A 19,352-nucleotide genomic window follows, 5' to 3' on the forward strand; every position below is an offset into this window, starting at 1 on the left:
AGCATTAATGTCCCACATGCACAGAACCAGGCACTGTGGAAGATATAAAGATGGATGAGACATAACCTCAAAACCTAAAGAGCTCAGTATGATGGGAGAAAATGCTGGGTAGGTGGCCCCAGGAATTTATCATGAGTTGAGCACTCACTATTAGGAATTAATGGTATCCTATTTATTTCAACACACCTCTGAAAGTATCAAATCAGCTGGAAGATGATATAAAGAAAAGAGTAAGAAGAGCAAATTGATCTCCTTTGGGTGAAAATATTAGATCTATGATGGGGATAGTTCCTGATTTCATTAGTAGACAACACAGCTTGGTATGTATAAGAGACCTCCAGCCACTTTGGGGAATCTCCAAGGGGAAGCTGGAGGTTCAACAAAACAATCTCAGGGTTCATATCCTGAGACTATGTATGGAATGAAACCACTTTACAATGAGATACTTTTTCTGTCTTAATAACCAGCTACCTTTGATACCAAACAAAACTGACATTTCATTGATTGATATATGACAAATAATAGATTAACGTTTGGAAATTGTAAATTTATCTAGGTTAGTACTTGTCAAACATTAGTGTGGATGAGGAATCACTTGGATGACTTGTTTCAGAACACAGATTGCTGGGCCACACCCTCAGTTCCTGCTTTATTAGTCCACTCATTGGCATTTCTAACCAGGGTGTTTTCTGGCTAATGCCTCAAATTCTCGACTTGCAGTTGAAGAACAGTTAATCTAGGGCAATTTCCTCTGCAATTTAGGAATCTCTTCTTTGTAACCACTGGTCTCCACTTCAACACTTCAAATGATAACATACCATTGTAAGAAGCCCAGATTCACTCACTGTTAGGCTAATTCTTCAAAACTTCATCAGAGCCCAAATCTCTCTCCCTGCGCGCCCCTCCCACCCCCAAGAGATCTGATTGAGCATGAATGTCTCCCAGGCACAGAAGCCAGGCACCATAGAAGTTAAAAAGATGGATGAGAGATAGCCTCAAAGCTGAGAATAGTTCTCAGTTCTGTATACTTACTGCCTATACTCATAACGGCTTTTCAGGTATCTTAAGCAGAATTAATGTTCACATCCTTCAATCATTTGTTTCAATAACACTAGTACATCATTATGACAGCCCCTCAATGAAAGTTCACTGTACAAACCATCCTTAGAATGTGGGGCAGAGTACACAGTCTTCCAGATGTGGGTCTACTGAAACTATTTTCTTTCAGAAACAGACATCATGTATCTATGAACACAGAGCTGTACCCAGTCACAGGGTTTAAAGCAGTTCTCATGCAAATATGTTTGATATACATGAATGAACAGGGAGTTGTTAGACAAGGTGACCAGAGAAATATTGATGCCCAATCACTGTAGCTCAGAGCATCTCTCCCTTTAGCAAAGTGAAGCAATGTAGAGAACATAAACAATCCTTTTAAGCAAATAAGTAAATTAATTAAGAAAGCAAAAGACTGCCATGATATGCCATCAGTGACTTTTCTAGTACAAGATAAGATAGGTTTGTGTTGCAAGAAGGGAGATCTACTTGTCTAGCTACCACCAAAACCCACCTCTGTCTAGAAGCCTCTCCTACTTAAATCCTCAACTACAACCAAATCTGGAGTGGTTTGGCTCTTTCTTTGTCTGAGCTTGCCTTCTGCTTACAGAGAATAGTTCTCAGTTCTGGCAGGGAGTTTTCTCCACAGCAGTCATGTCACATAATTAGTATTAAAGATCAAGGGAAAAAAAACACCAAACCTGAGTACTTTTTCACATCCTAATTACTGTAGATATGAGTCTTCCTCTTCTTAGACAATTGAAGTATTGACCTTAGCTCAAGAATTTTGCTTTAATGTAACTAAATTCCTTTATATCAACAACAGATTCCAGTTTAGTAAGTATAAAGAGCAGAGTTTTTGGAGGCCAGGCATGATAGTACATGTCTTTAATCCCAGCTATTCTGAAGGTGTAAATAGGAAAATCACAGTCCACGGCTGGCATGGAATAAAACTGTGAGAACTTGTCTGAAAAGTAACTCAAACAAAAACATCATCCTCATCATCATCCTCATCATCATCCTCATCATCATCATCATAAAGCTGGAGCCAGAGCTTAAGTAGTAGTGTCTTCAGTGTATGGCTCTCAGTCCAAACCCCTGTACTACTGCCATTCACTGCCCCTCCTTCATCCCCTGCCCTCCCCTCAAAAAAAAAAAAAAGATCGTGGCCTTTGAAGTCAGATAGTTCATAGTTCAAATCAACACTGCTTCTCAACAGCCAGGTGGCTCTAGATAATTTACAGGTTCAGTCTAAGCTGCCACTTCCTCCTAAGTAATGATAGCAGACAGTAGCTACAGAAGTAACTACTAAAAGACTGAATATAGCAGGAATATCCAAGATTAGAGAAACAAATGTAATAAAAATCAACAAGGCCAATATTATATAGTCACTAAAATAACTTATAAAGGATACATAGAAATGTTTAAAAATACCATTACAAAATAGTAGCAGGCATACACACACACACACACACACACACACACACATATATATATGTATATATATATATATATATATATATACATGAATGCATTCACACACATGCTCAGGCTTGGCATTTTAGATGCATTTAGGGTGCACTCATCCTAAATGTAACAAAATAAACACATGTGATACAAAATGTAAAATATAGTTGTACTAATAATAGCATTAGAGGAAGACTATGGTAGTTTATCAAGCATTATTTATACATTTATAGCATAATTCCAGTTTAAATTAACAGTTTTGAATTTGTTTTGTTACACAATACAGACATATTTATTGGCTTCATATCTGAAAAATCTGAGAAATATGTGTAATGCTTTTATTCACTTTATCAATACATGATACAACGGCATCAGAGTTCCATTGCCTATGGTCATTCTTGCATTGACCCAACAAATATTTATTTAGCTAATATGCCAGTGATGCCAGTAATCCTGTCAATATATAAGGAGAGCATAATATGGTCTCAGCCTTGGTGATCTAACAAGGAAGATCAACATATAAGTACATAAAGTGATCATTAAATTAATTACTATGGTAATTACAATTCTAGAGCTATGGTCATATAGTTTAGACACACCAAGGTGGTATTTAATCCAACATAAATAATGAAAGATGCTGAATCTGAATTACAGGATGAGATACGAAGAAGGATAAGTGGTTGGAGGAAAGGCATAGTGTACAGAAAGCAGGTACAAAGGTAGGGATTGGAATGGTAATCTGGGGAAATCTTGACATGATGGAAAAGGAGCCAAGTGTTTTGGGTTCATGTGTGGGTTTTGGTTTACCTTTTCTGAGCTGGGTGACTCGTTGTTTACAAAATGCAAACAAGTCTACTTCTTCAAAACCTGATGTAAGGATTAAATGACATCATAGGAGGCACTTATGCCTGCCATGTGGCGGCCCCTCAACAAATAGAGTTATTCAGATCGTATTAAGGGTTGTGATACCATTGGAACAAAAGTCACAGGGCAGGATGAGGTGGATGGTAGGAGACAATCGAAGCACACTGGGCTTCTTTCTTTTAGGCCCAAGAGTTTGGACTATCTTATAAATCTTTGACAACTCTGAAGGTTTTTAATCTGGAGAGTCAACCTGATCAGGACTCCTTTTGCAGTATATCACCTTGAAATGTATCACCTTGACTTCAAGTTGGATTGATGGTGCCAAGATTGACAGCAAGGAGGTCAAATGGTTCTTATTGTCCTAGAGAAGATGTCCAAGGCCTGGTAGTGAGGATGGAAATGAGAAGATGGCTTGGGAAATACTCCTCAGGTAAAACAAGTAAGGTGCTAGATTATATAAAGTTGATCGAAGAGGGAGTAGAGAGTAATCCATCAAACCTGTGTAGTTTTTTAGAATGTGTAGCTAAGTGGATAAGAGTAAACAGTTAAGATGTTAAAGAAATTAGGAGCTGCTTAAGGGAGGGTACAGGTTCTAGGCAATATACTGAGGTCTGAGACTAAATGATGAATTAGGAATCATCTGTCTGGACAGAGTTTATATGTTGGTAGGAAAACCAATGAATAATGAACAATACAATTTAGAATAACCTATCTGAATTCTTAACAAAAATTAATATTTAATAATGAAAAGATAAGTATACATATCTCAATCAACAAATATCAGTAAGACAATATGGATTCTTTGGAAATATTTATATCTTGAATGACAAAAATGGGAGATTAATCAATATTAAATGAGCTCATTAGCTATGGCTACTTGGGGTTCATGCCTATAACCACAGCTAATTAAAAGGCTCAGATTTGAGGATTACAGTTTGAAGCCAGCTAGGGCAGGAAGGTTCAGGAGACCTCTACTTCAAGTTAATCATCAAAAAGCCAGAAGTGGAGGTGTGGTTCAATGGTAGAGTGCCAGCCTTGTGCACAGTTCCCAGGCCCCATTACTGGCACCAAAAAAAAAAAAAAAAGAAAGAAAGTGAATAGAATCTGAGAAATGAATGCAAATGTATTATCATTCATCCCACTCCAAGAGAACATTGAGAGCACATGATTATGATAATTGGAAAAGTTTAATATGGGCCTTAAATAAAATATTATTGCTTTATTAATAAAATATCTGATGATAAACATCTTTGATGTACAAATGTTGTTATGGTTATGTAAAAGAGTCCTAGAGATTCAAACATAGATGCTGAAATAGTTATGTAACATTTATGTAACTTACTTTTAAACATTTGTGTGCTTTCATATATGTTATGAATATACATAGGAAGAATGCATAGCTGAATGTGGTAATATGTCTACTTTAGTGACTTTAGATGAAATATGGTTGTATGTTAATTTTATCCCTTTTCCAATTAATGTACAGATTTAAGGTTTTCCAAGTAAAAAGTTGGAAAACTGCAGTGAGATACCTATTATTGCTAGAGATGGGTTTAATATATCATCACAGTAGTAACAAATGAAGATAAAAAACAAGAATGATGAAGCAAAGTTTTGCTTTTAGTTTTGCTCTAGTTTTTAGATAATCCCTTTTGTTCACTGTCTTCTTCTTGCTTTCATTTTCCAATATAAACCTTATGTGAAATTTAGAATGCTAGCTGTGATGACTAGTTGGGCCATATTAGTCTATTATGTTGTGGTAACAGACAGCATTGATTTAATAACTACAGCAAATCAGTCACTATAGACAGTTTTCTTAAATGGGAAGGCAACTACTGAGAAAGGATATATTTAGATACATTACTGAAAGTTCATAAAGCATGTCAAATCCCTTCCTCTGTAGCACAAAAGTTGATTTATTTTCAAACTACCTCTGAATTTTATTCTCTATTTTGAAATCTTATCTACTAAGTAGACATTTCCAACCACAGCTTCATTTGATCTAGAAACAATTCTAGCCATTTCCATTTGTTGAATACTGCTATGCCCCAAGCATGGCATCTGATATTTTGCATAAATGAAAATTATTCATTTATCCAAGAAGATTTTTTACTTTATAACAGGCACTATTCAAAGCACTGAAATACAGCAAAGAACTAGACATAAACCCTGCTTATCCTAATGAACTCCTTCAAGCTATATTTACAATCCCATTCAATCTTTACCATCAGACTGAAAGGGAGATGAGATTTCAAACCCTGACTTGTTTTATAAATGGGTTCCAACCATACTTTTACAGGTTCTAACGTGCATACTTTCCACCCCTCCCCCAGAATCACTAAAATCTGAGAATCTTGAAAGGTGATGTGATTAAGCAGGGATTTGTTCATGAATAAAGAATTTGCTCTGTTTAAACCCAAATCAAATACGTTAGGCTGTACATTCACTCTAAGAATATACAAGAGGCTAGGGCACATATTTCATAATGAAGTGATGGGGCATTTTTCACTTATCAATAAAAATAAGTAAAGAATATTTCACATTTCATTTTCCCTGGGTTCAGTAAGCATTACCTCGGATTCCACACAACCCTCCTCTCATTGTACAGTTGGGGTTGTCTCTCACACCGAGCTCTGCTTGCTCTTATCACTTTGATATGCTAAGGGACTCTGCAAAGCCAGTTGGTGAGTTGGGCCCAGCCACTGTGCAGATTTAAACTTTGATTCATGAAAGAAACACACAGTTCTCTAAATTCTGAAAAAGGTAGACAACTCTCATCCAACAATAATTCTGGAGAATGGAAATTTAAAGTGCTAACACCAGCAATTAAAAGTAATGACTAGTTTATTAGGCTATTGCTTTAAGCAGCATTAGTTACACTTTAACACAAAGTATCTCTCACACGTCACACATAGGAGTTAGTACCCAGGTGGAGAATTTGGGGGCTTCCAAGGAGCTAAAGAGCTCAGTTCTGAGATTTAGGGTTCTTCTCATTGAACACGTCATTTCCCAAAGGTACAGACACTGCCTCTGATACCATCTGCCAGAGAGGACTCTATGCAGCCCAGATAATCCTCTACTTAGATTATAGCTTAAATCTCTGGCACCAGTTTGCAAGGATATGAATGGGTATTCATAAATCTCAAGAGTTAGAATAACCTATCAAAATTCTTTGTTCACTTTCAAAGTTTCTGGCATGTAGGTTCTCACAATCACAAATTAAATCCCAAGAACCTAGAAGATTTTTTCACATCTAGCAAGTGGGAGAGGAAGAATATTTATTTTTCAAAGGATGAAAATCAGCAGAAAAAGGTAACTGTCAATTATTTGAATATTTTATGTGAACATTATTTGGGCTGGCAATATCTAGGCCACTGCTACTCAATGTGGATGAATGAACACAAAGTTCTCCACCTAAATAAAGTCACTTCAAAAGACATTGATTGAGCCTGGCTTACTTCACTTAACATAATGTTTTCCAAGTCTTTCCATTTCCTAACAAATGGGGCAATGTCATTCTTTCTGATGGCATAGAATTCCCTTGTGTATCTATACCACATTTTCTTGATCCATTCATCTACTGAGGGGCATCTGGGTTGGTTCCATATCTTAGCTATGGTAAATAATGCTGCAATAAACATAGTTATGCTGGTAGCTTTAGTATGTTCCTGTTTGTGATCATTTGGGTAAATACCCAAAAGTGGGATTGCTGGATGATAGGGGAACTCTATGTGGAGTCTTTTGAGGAACCTCCATACTACTTTCCAGAGTGGTTGAACAAGTTTACAGTTGTCCCATGGTTTCTCTTATTTGCAATAACTAGTATATGTCTGAGACAAGCAGAAAAGGTCAGATAAGTTGATGTTAGGTGAAATGAACACCAAGGTAAGGACTCAAATGTTTTTTCTTTCTTGCTATTGTTTTTAACATATTTATAAGATGATTTTTTTGTTGCTTTGTATGTCCCTCCCCCATGGTATAACCCCTGTTTTCACTGTATTTGATGTTGGTATAATTTGGGGAGGGGAAGGGAAAAACCAAATCGTTTAACTGGGGATACAGGTGGGCCCATTGCAACAATGAGATGTACAAGATGTTATGTCGATGAACTTTACAACTTTGGCGAGGGTGAGGGTGGGGTGGGTGGAGCGGGGGGTGTGGTGGCCGGGGTAGGGGGGGGCACTGGAGATGGGAAGGGATGGGAAGGGGAAACAAAGGAGGAGGCAACAATGCTTGATAAGAAATGTAGTCATTACCTTGCCCATGTAACCCCCCTGTACGGTATTTTCACAATAATAATAAAAATAAGACATTGATTGAGCATCTACTGTGTATTTGGTGCTATGCCAGAGAGTGGAAATAAAACAGTAAGTAGCACTGATGTGTTTCCTGTCATCTAGAAACATACAGCTCAGGCAGGAAGACAGAGAAGTCAGTAGGGAAGGACATAGCCCTAAGAAAGGGAAAGTAAGACATACTGGGAGTGGAATGTTCTCCAGTTACACTTGGAGTCAGGAGGAAATGGTCAATATACTGAATCCCAGGGAATAGAGAGGAATGGCACAGCGGAGGAGAGATGCTGGTTCTAGTAATGGGAACCAGGAGAGTTAGAGAGTAAGGCAAGCTGGGAAAACAGGGCAGTTTAGTATGACTACACTTTAGGCTACAAGGGAAGGAGTCATGAGAGAAACTAGAAGGCTAAGCAGAAGACTGTAAGGACATATGCAACTTTTGTGGATTTAATTTTAAAAGAACTAACAGATAATCGGGTAAATGGTGCTGATCTGTTTTGCATTTTTATAAAAGTTAAAAGAATAAAAACCAAATCTGACAAACAAAAGGAAAGAAAACAAAAGCAACACCAATGGCAACTAAAAATGTCTCTTGTTTCCTTTTTTTGGTGTTCATTTCATAGAATACAATTTTATATGATCATCTATACATAGCTATTGAGCCTTTGTCCTCCACTCCTACGCATAGCCTCCTTTGGCCTCTGTATGCTGTCTTCTTTGGTAGTCTGTTTGTATTTGGGAGGGTAAGAGAGGGTGGAACAAGGATGAGCAAATACAACAGTGATACTCACCAGACACTACATGGAAAGTGAACTGGATATCTTGTGGGTGGGAATGGGAGGGAAAGCCTGGGAGAGAGTGATGGAAGGGGAGACATGGTTCAAAAAGAATTGTACTCATTATGCATTACCTGATTCATGTAACTAACTCCTCTGTATATCCACTCTCCAATAATAATTAAAAAAACAAAACAATTAAAAAGCTGAACCCAATAAAACATTCAAGGGAAGTATTAATTTAGACTCTGAAACCTTGACTGACAATGCTCATTGTGAATTCTTTCCTAAGATACAGTGTATAGCAGGTCCTGTAGTGTTCACAATCAAGACACTGTGGCCAGGAATTGCAACTTCTGGAGTGCTTCTCAGCCCTGGATTCTAAGTCAAGATGACCTGAGGAGTTTAAAAACCACCTGATGTCTAGTTCTCATCACAAGACTATGATTCACTAGGTTGGTATTGCAGAACTCCAGTATGTTTCAAAGCACGTATTCTTTAAACTAATTATGTCAGAGCCGATTCTGTCCTCTTTGATCATGAGTTGCTTGCAGTCTAATTGGAGACTAACTTCTGTTTCATCATAATCATTATTTTCAACAACTACCCAAGGTAGAGGCACTAAGGAGTAAGGAAACAATGGATTATACAAGCCATGAAGCGGAAGGAGGGTTGTAAAACACACAAAATGCTGAATGTCCCAGATATTCAATATAATATCCAGTTATCTAATGTTGAGGGTCTTCTATATACATGCTTTTGTATTTCTAGCACTTAGCAATATATGCCCAACATATGTGCTTGATAAAGGTGGGAGCAGTGAGTTAATACCAGCTATAATGATAAGGAAATGAGGCGTAGAGTTTTGTCACTATCACACTGGAAAAGGATAATTCTTTTCCTCGCTTATGCTATGAGCGTTCATGAGATGTATCCAAGGTCATTTTATAGACAACAACCCACGTGAGCATCTCATCTATTAGGAGCAATAGAGAAAGTCTGACTTATTTACTAGTTTGGAGGAAATTGTCTCCTCCTCTGGCCAATACCTACTTATTCCAGATAGGGTCATCTCCTGTCTCTTGTTCAGCTTACCTTCTCCCACCAGCTCAGTAGTCTCAGTAGTCTCTGAAGAGGGGGAAAAGATTACAGCCCAGCGGGCAGAAACAGAAACCTAGGAGTGGATTGGATGATGGTCTAGTGCTGTGCATTGTGTGGTATAAGAATCTGTAGTAGGAGAGAGAACTTAACATAGAAATCAAATGGCCAGGCTGACAGGGTCATATGGGTCACTGGCTACATTTTTTTCCTGAGGATGTGGTGTAAACTCAAGGCTCACTCATATTTGCAAAGCAGTTGCTCTACTACTTGATTCATGCCTTTAGCCTCATTTAGATCTTGGTTATTTTCAAAGTAGGGTCTTACTTTCTGTTAGGACAGAATACAGTCCTTCTATTTGTACTTCCAACACTGCTGGGGATGACAGACATGCGTGCAAAAGTGCCCAGTTATTGTGTATCCCCCATCAACGCGATAACAGGCATAAGCCACCATACCCAGAATTGATTGAAATGGATTTTTGTAACCTTTTATACCTGGGCTGGCCTCAAACCAAGATCCCTTGATCTCTGTCTTCTAAAAAGATGAGATTACAGACTTGAGCCACCATGCCTGGCTCAAACCCTGGCTCTTTGTCATGCAATTATAATAAGGCAGTAAGAGTAGTAATGGGCACAAGAAAAGAATTCCAAATAGAAAAAGTAAATGCATGGAAGACACAAAATCTTCTCTGATCCCCTTTTCTCAGTTCAATCCAACTAGAAGGAGTTGTGGCTACACTTTACCTTTTCTTGGAAACTTGTTGTTTTAATTTGTTTACATATTTTTAACCATCTCACCTAGAGGCTATGGAGAGTATGGGAAGATTAGTAGTCGTTGGTAAGTTAGAGCTTCTTATGAAGCCTACTTAGTTAAAACATTCCTGTATGGACATTCAGATACACAACTTTCTTATCTATTTTTTTAACAAACATAGCATATATTATGAATTTCAGAGAACTATTATGCTACATTTATTGGCTAAAGTTTCAAGTTATGTAATGCATACTTTAAAAAATTAAATTAGAAACTTGAAATTTCACCTCCTTCCTCCTTTTCCTTACTTCAAAAATACAACAAAGTTGGTGCCAATGGCTGACACCTGTAATCCTAACTACTCATGAGGCTGAGATCTGAGGATTGTGGTTCAAAGCCAGCCCTGGAAAGAAGTCAGTGAGACTTTTATCTCGAATTAATCAATAGCTGGAAGTGGTTCTGTGGGTCAAATGGTAGAGTGCTAGATGTGAGCAAAAGGAGCTCAGTGACAGCACCCAGGCCCAGAGTTCAAGCTCCAGGACTGGCAAATAAAGGTAAAAAAAGAAAAACAAAGAGCAAAATGAGGAATAGACCTTAATCTGAGCTTGACTTTCTTTTGGTGAACAGGTACCTTCTCATATTCATAGGTAAGTCAGAGTAACGATGTTGATAAAAACAATGTCTTTGATATAATTCATAACTATTAAATCATAAGTAGAAGTGATCATATCCCAATAATAATCATAGATTTCTAATTTTCAATATTTTTGGGGTATTTATATAAAATCTAAGCCTTAGGTTTTTATATCATTATTTGCCAAAATATCCAAAGATGTACTCTTACATATACCAATCTTTTGGCATCTCAAATATTATCATTCTGCATAAATAAAAATAACTTCTCCTTTCCTCTAAGATGTGAAAGCTGTTCACAAAGGACTTAACCAAAATTTAATTCTATTTCTGATTAAAACAAAACCCCGAAATTACAATATATAGTTTCCCAGAAGGAAGTTAGATTTAATCAAGAATTTTTAGAAACCACAGTGTATTTTAATTTTAAAAGAAAACTTTCACGGCAAAATGCTGATTTTTTAACTTTTTCCTTGTGATTTATTCTCATATATAAATTAGCTGAAGTTCTTACATTCTTGTAGACTTAATTCCTTATCAATAGAGAGCTTATGACTGAGAAAACCTATAACCATACCTTTTACCCTATAAGTGATTATAATCTTTGATTTTAAATGGCACAGAGGTATCTTGATAGAGTAGGACAGGTGAACAAGAGTTGCTCAGGTCAACAACCTGGACATTCTCCACATCCCTATTCTTAGTATCACCTCTCTATTGGATACAATGACATTTGTAGGAAGTCTTTTTTTTTTTTTGCATAAAGCACAATAACTAATACAAGGGGGAGCATGAGGCTCGACTTCAATAAAGTGTGAACTACTTTTTGGGAGCTTACCTTATGGCTTCCACACTGAATTGAACTCTTCATTGAAAGTCCAAGATTTTAGTACATTTTCTCAAAAGTTTTGAGTTTCAGTTGTTTGCATAGGAAAAAAAATAGAAGGGAATTCTCCCTTGGTTATTCATCTGTACTCTTATATAAAATTTAAAGCACTTTTATTTTTTAAAAGATGCATAATCAGAATTTTATCTCTTTTAAAAGTTTACTTCTATTTGAGGCCTTTGAATACCACTGACTTAAAAGGAAAAGTCTTATTGTATAACCTAATGTCTTTCAACTTGTATAGGCTTCACAGAGTATATGTGTGTGAATGTGTGCATGAATGTATATAGTAAATAATAAGACCTTAAGTTTTTACACTATCTAGCATTCTTCTTATGAAAAACTACATTTCCTAAAGCTTAAGTCAATCAGTTCCTAGAAAGAGCTATCAAGAAAGGTGTAGTTAGCTGTGACTCTGTATTTTTCTTGTAAGGGTGTATATATAAAAAAAGTCCAGAGTGCACATATTCAACGATATTAACATTTTGTGTGGTAGATAGAACTCTGCCTTCTCTTGCTAACAAGGTTAGAATGAGTAAATGCCAAGTACCCAGTGGTATTCTTCATGAGCAGAGAGCAGGTGATTGAAGAATTAGGAGGTTTTGTAGATTTCAATCACAGACTTTTAGGAAACCAAATTCCTTATCAATAACAATTTTTGTAGGATACACAATTGTATAACAGATGAATAAACAAATTCAGTTAAGCAAGTATGTTAGAAAGTCATGTTGACTTTACCTTCAATTGAGTTCACCAAAATTATATAACTAACAATTTCAGTATAAAGCAGTTACTTTAATGGATAGGCACTACATTGACTCTTCCCAACAATGCCTTTTCCAGAGCCAAATGCTGCTAATGTAAGTCAAGATAATAGTGGGGAATAAGATGGGAATGGGAGGAATTTGAATCAAATGCACATGGGTTCAAATCATACATCTGTGTCTTGCTACTTGTGACTATAGAAGCTTCATAATCTTTTCTTAGTATCAGTTTCTTTGTCACTGTATTTGATTCTGGTGCCCTGCATCTTGTGTATACATTTTTCTAATTTGGGGAGGAGGAGGGAAATAACAAAATGCTGAAATAAGGATGACCCATTGTAACAATGAGATATACAAGATACTATGTTGAAAATGAACTTTACAACTTTGCAGTGGGGGGGTGGAGGGTGGGAGGGGAGAGTTGAGGAGGTGGGAGGAAAGAGATGGAAGGGGAAAAACAAAGGAGGAGACAACAATGCTCGATAGGAAATGGACTCATTACCTTGCTCATGTAACTGTAACCCTCTGTATAGTATCTTTACAATAAAATATATTTAATAAAAATGTACTCCTTACCTTGGTTATGTAACTGTAACCTTTCTGTACATCACTTTCACAATAAAATAAAATAAAATTTAAAAATTCAAAGAAATTATCTCACAAACTTAAGGTATGGTTGAAATGATTGCTACTATTGCTATAGAAATAAATATCTGCTGTATTTTAGTCAAAATTAAAACTTAGACTATTTGACTAAAGATTTATATTCAGTTTGTGTCCATAAAAGCAACAAAACTTCCATTACTATATCCTAGGAATTGAGGTGAACAGTTGAATTTTAAATCAAAATATACACAAATATCTCCAAAGTTTCTTAGCTGGCAGTAGTGTCATCAGCACTGATTGTTATTATATCATCAACCTCTTTTCAGAAAACATTGAGCCGTTCATTATACTATGGATATAATTATGTTCATTAACATTTACTGTATACTTGGTACTCTTCCAAGTTCCTCATATATTACATATATTTTATATACCTAAATTCCTTAAAATTAAAAACTGTGTTTATCCTTAGTTTGTAGAAAAGGAAAAATGGACACAAAAGATCCAGCCAGAGGCCAAGGTCACAGAGCTAGGAGATAAATAGATCTCAGATTTGAACCACTGTCATCTGACTCCAGAACTTAAACTAATAACCACTGTGCCTACCTTCCCCAGGAAAGGTTACCATTTCCCATTCCCTGTGCCCTGTGAGCTCAATGTGCAGAGACCTTGGGCCTTCTCCAATATAGGTAAGGAAGTATAACAGAGTTAAAATATGACACGAACACATGAAAGGAGACTAAATATTATAGTAAATCTTCAGCCAAGGTAGATAAGTTTAAGATGAAAGTAAGGGTATACTCAGAGTTTTAGACTAGGGAGAAGACCTAGTTTAATTTTGAACTTGCCATGACTGTTAATATTAGTTGTATTGACCTCTTCTTATTTTTGTAGAAATACCAATATCCTTCTGCTAGAGGAATTATAGATATATTCTTTCTTCTTACCACAGACCAACCCCTAGCATCTGTCAGATGCCAACTTTAATCCCATTTTCATTTATAAAAAACCAACCCCCCCCAAAAAAAAACCCACTTTATCCAAGCTCCAGTAGCTCATGCCTATAGTCCTAGTTACTCAAGAGGCTAACTGAGGACTGCAGTTCAAAGCCATCTTGGACAGGAAGATCCGTGATACCCTTATCTCCAATTAATCACCAAAAATAAAAGCTCAGGGAAAGGACCTAGGCCCTGAGTTCAAGCCCAAAGACTAGCCCAAAACCAAATTTTTCAGCATATATAAATTATACAGAGTAAAGGGTTTCATTGCATTATTTTCATGCTTACATATAAAGTACTTTGATCAAATTCACCCTGATTATTTCTTTGACCCCACTCATCCTATTTTTTTAAGAGAATTTTTCCTCTTCTCCTCTCTGTAGGCTAGAAAAGCATTCTCATTTTTTCTTGCAACTCTACCTGCTATAGTAATTATAGGTACAACTATTTGTTATGGTTATTTTAAAAATGTGTTCTTTTCTTCTAAAGGATAAACTCACCATTCTTCCTGGCTATCTTCTGTATACCTCATGCCTGCATTGACTAGTTTCTCTGAACGAATGAATAAGAGATGATTAGGGGTGTAAGGAGAACTATAGTAGAAAGACATCCAGTAATAAAGGAGATAAGGACTATGATACCATTGCACCATTGACACAGGAGCACAAATGGTCACCCTTCCTATACTTTCTCCTCTGAAGTTGATCCCAGTAGAGCAGACTTCTATCTCTTGACCGCTAATCTCAATCTTTGTGAAAACACAACCAAGAAGAACTATCTGGATTTGAATCTTGTTTCAAAACCTCTACTCTCACAACTTATAAAAATGGACAAAATAAAATAACTAGCTTAGTGCTGAGATAAGAATTAAAATAATTCAGTCATAATATTCATTGCATATTCTATAAAAGTAGGAAAATTGAAGAGAAGGGTTGAATTGGAAGGGATAGGGAAGAATGACAAAGTGATGATACTGTTCAACTAAAATATAATTTAAAAATGCAATTCCTCAAAGAAACCCCAAAACACCCCAACCAAACTGAAGTTGCATATGCAGAAACACACATGCTATCCCATCCCTTAGGAGGCTGAGGCAGGAAGATTCATAATTTTGAGGCCATCTTGGGCTACATCATGAGTTTGAGTTGAGACAATGCTACAAAGGGAAATCCTGTCTCAAAACCAAACCAAATCAAACCAAGACAAAACAAACCAAAACAAACCCAAACCAAAAAATCAGAATTCAAATCAAAGAGAAAAGCTAAAGTATTTTTCCCAGTGCCTGGCAATGTTACCACTAATGATGGAATATAAGGATACAAGTGGGAATAAATAGCATGGTTCTGGGGAAGGTGGATATACCACTTTATTGCAATGTCTTTAGGACTAATTCTTTGAACTCTGAGAGGAACAAGTTTGTTCAAATCCTGATATTTAAACATTACAGGTACATAACAGTAAAAAAGAGAGATAAGAAAATAGCCTCAGATTTATAGTCCATGCTCATTTTTTCCCCTGAATTCCATGGAATGCAGTTCTTACTAGTATTACTGCAGGTTGATATAGAATTGTTATACTTTCTTTTCGGAAAGGTGTCAGCTTCCTTTCTGCTTTTTTCTCATAGAACTTTCATTAAGAGGTGGCATTTTCCATTTAGAGCTACACATCAACAGCTAACCAATATCATAGGTGCCCTGACATATAATTTTTATTATGCAAACATAGTTTTAGAAAACAATAGCATTACTGAGATATAATTTTAAAAATAATACAAACAACGTAATCTACATATTTTAAAGTCCTTAAATTCTGAAAAGTTGTTCTCATTTGGCTTTACTCCCTTTCCACCTACCTTCCACTCTCCTCCATCCCCCTCTGCAACTTCATGCCTTCTTCCCATCTCTATAGACTTCCTTATTCTGGACATCTCACATAACCAATTTATTATTAGTACTCTAAGTATTCCTTTCATTAAGTTTCCACACAGGTTCTAAAGGGTATAATGCCTTTGCTCTGGTGGGAGGGAAGACTAGAATCAAGGCAAAAAGATCTCAATTGCAGACTAGCTTCTGAACAATCTAGAAATTGTAGAACATATGAACAAACCATGCTTTGGGTTCTAGAAATGGAGGAATTTTAGTTTTCAAACTCCACACATGATTATGAATACTCAAAACCTCACCAAGACCATTTAAACCAAGTCAGCGTTTTGGCACGTAACCTTATTTGAGCCATATACTATGTTAGGCACTATGCTGGACATTGTACAAACAATTCTGTGAGCCGATAGTACGTCTGTGTTGTCACCCTCTTTTGAAGGATAAAGAAATTAGAACTCCCAACAGCCCTAAATCAGGCATGTGTGGAAGAAGTGTGAATTGGATTTAGATCTTTACAGTTTATAACGCACTTTCACTATCGTGTTTTTTTTTCTACTCCCAAACAATCTCAGTTCTGTTCTAAAGACTGTGCAAAATATGAACTCGGTAAGAATGTGTCATACTTCTCTAAGACTATTTTCCTAAGGTACCCTATGACCATAGTTCAGACATTCACACATACAGCAGAATTGCTTCACGATAGGATATTGTGAAACGGTGTAAAAATCCCTCTCTCCTGCTTTGCTGTTCTCCTTGATGTTCCAAAATGCAGATGGGCTTAGCTATTTGAGCTCTAGAATTTTTCATTCTCTTCACTCATACCTTAATACACAATATGCTCTCCTGGATATTAAATCCCAGTGGGTTTTGTTATAAAAAATAATAATGTAAGACAAAAAAATAATGTGTGATCATTTTACACAAAGAGTTTCTAGCGTAAATTTCTCAGGCTAGAAATTCAGTAAAGAGGAGAAAAAAGGAGCGAGGAAGTGGGGAGGGGGTAGACGGGCGATGACAGGTTAGCCTTCATTACCAGCAGCCCTGGCATAACAACATCAGAGAAATGTCTAATCGCCTTACCAATCATTGTGCTCTCTTGCTGTGTTTGGGATAGTGTGTTTCAGGGTAGATTGCCGCTTTCCTAGCTCTTAAGTGCCTTCAGGTTGAAGGCACCGATATTTCCGTGAGGTATACACACTTAACCCGGGGCAGGAATCATCTTCTGCAGTTGAACAGGGCTGTCTATGTGCAGGCTGACTTTCCAGAATCCACTGGAACAGTCTTCAGTGAGCAGAAACTCGGCCAGGCCAGGCAGGACTGCATTGACGGATCAGCTGGGCTTGTCTTGGTACAGTAACCTAATAAACTCCAACTGCAAAAGGTACCAGTGGTGCCGAGAAACCCGATTGTTCATAGTAACTAAGGCCTTTCTTCAGTACAGTTGGTGAAAAATGCAGTGGTCCTGTCTGCCAGTAATATCCGGGGCACTACCTCATCCATTTAATTAACCCCCAGAGAGCTAGCCAAGGAACTGCTCTGATTACAAAATAATGGGTCCATCAGGCACAATTAGTACGCAAGTGAAACATGGCAGTTTGCATGAAAACCATTGAAGTAAACAATTCCGGGCCCTGCAAGGGGCTTGCTTCCTAATTAACCCTTAGAGGGCTAATCTGTGTGCTCAAACAAAATCTCACCTAGTGCCTTTGCCAATTGGCATGTTGGGAAAATGATTTTTGCATCAGATCTCGCTATGCATAGCACTGTCAAGTGAAAAATGACTGATCCCGGAAGATTTACACCAAAGAACACCTTGAAGATGCACTGGCTTCTGTGACTGTATTAAACAGTGATTTGCTAAAGCATTAAAAAGCTCCATTATAGAGAATAAATCCTAGAGAGAGTCTTAGAAAAAAGACTCAGCATATGATTTCTTCTGTCTGAGAATGCCACAGAACCTGACCTAATATCAACAGGCTGGAGGCACACAGCCTAAACTGCGGGTATGGCTTGCATTGAAAGGTGACTGGCTTTAAAAAAGAAATCTGTTGTTTCTTCTAGCGGCCTCCAAAAAAGGAAGTCTCAAATCAGTTTCAATTGCCATATTTTTGTACTATATTTTGATGAGATTTAAATTTGTTTTCTCCGTTTCCATATTTAGAACAACACAAAGCCAGACACTTCTCTTTTTTTGTATATTTTTTATTGTAAAAATGCTGTACAGAGGGGTTACAGTTATATGAGCAAGGTAATGAATTCATTTCCTATTGAGCGTTGTTGCCTCCTCCTTTGTTTTCTCCCTACCATCCCTTCTTAAAATACTTGTTAAATAATTAGATGGATGACTAAAAAGGGGGCTACTATGAATGAGAGGCTGGTGGCAACAGGAATCATCAGAAATAACATATTTAAGAATTTTAATGGCAGGAAAGGCAATGATTTACATTTGATACATGTGGTTGGTCTTTGCTATTTGTTTTGTATTGCTTAAAAATATATTTTAAAAATAATAAAACAGTTTTATTGCCTTTGAGACTACATACATCTTCTAAGAGTATGAAATACTCAGAGTCAAAATAGTGGTTACTAAATAAGTGAGACTTTCCCATGAATCCTCAGATTCTAGGGATCTCCGGGAGATTGGTTAGATGTAGTGAGATGTAACAGTACAAGCCATTATGTCATCCTCTGTCAACAGAGCTCTTACCACCTGCCTTCATCTTAACATAAGAGGGTTGATAATTGCTACTAATGATGAGGGGGAGGAGGAAAAGGAGGAAGAAGAGGTGAAAGTGTAGGAAGAAGAGAGAGTAAACTAAGGCAGAGCTCATGAATAATTAGTAGTGTTCAGTTACTCACAGGTAACAGGTTCAGGAAACAATTAAAATTCAGTTGTATGTTTCAAAGCACACATACATATGGAAGATAATGTTCTCTATGTGTATTTGGACAACATACTCCAAATAAGAGCTAACCAAACAGGTGCTTTTGAGGCTCTCTTTGTGCCACAGACATCATATCAGAAGGGAATGCCTTCTATAAAGATGCAAGTTCAAAGTCATTCAAAGTCCCTGAAAGTCTTCAGTCTGGCAGAACCTTAAGCCAATGAAGTCATGGACCAAAAATGTGTCAGAGGAAGAGTTTGACTCTTTGGTTTTTGATTTGTAGGTCAGTGGGCAGAAATCATACTCAAAAAAAAAAAAAAAACATGGATGAGCAGCCAAAGAGAGGAACATTTGGCAAATAGCCATGGTTGGCTCATCTTTTTTTATGGAA

At 36.9% G+C, this 19,352-nt stretch overlaps 1 protein-coding gene across 1 annotated transcript in view; it reads right to left on the reverse strand.

Annotated features, from left to right (window-relative positions):
• Nucleotides 1–17,292, reverse strand: part of Lingo2 (leucine rich repeat and Ig domain containing 2) — a 114,623-nt gene extending 97,331 nt beyond the window's left edge. Inside the window, exon 1 of the mRNA XM_042697633.1 lies at nucleotides 17,157–17,292. The gene's annotated coding sequence lies outside the window, so the exon portion shown is untranslated. The remainder of the gene's footprint in view (nucleotides 1–17,156) is intronic.
• Between the last annotated feature and the right edge of the window lie 2,060 nt (nucleotides 17,293–19,352).

The sequence above is a fragment of the Dipodomys spectabilis genome, unplaced genomic scaffold (assembly GCF_019054845.1).
Source record: "Dipodomys spectabilis isolate Male_0828 unplaced genomic scaffold, ASM1905484v1 ptg000006l, whole genome shotgun sequence".
NCBI classification, from domain to species: Eukaryota; Metazoa; Chordata; class Mammalia; order Rodentia; family Heteromyidae; genus Dipodomys; species Dipodomys spectabilis.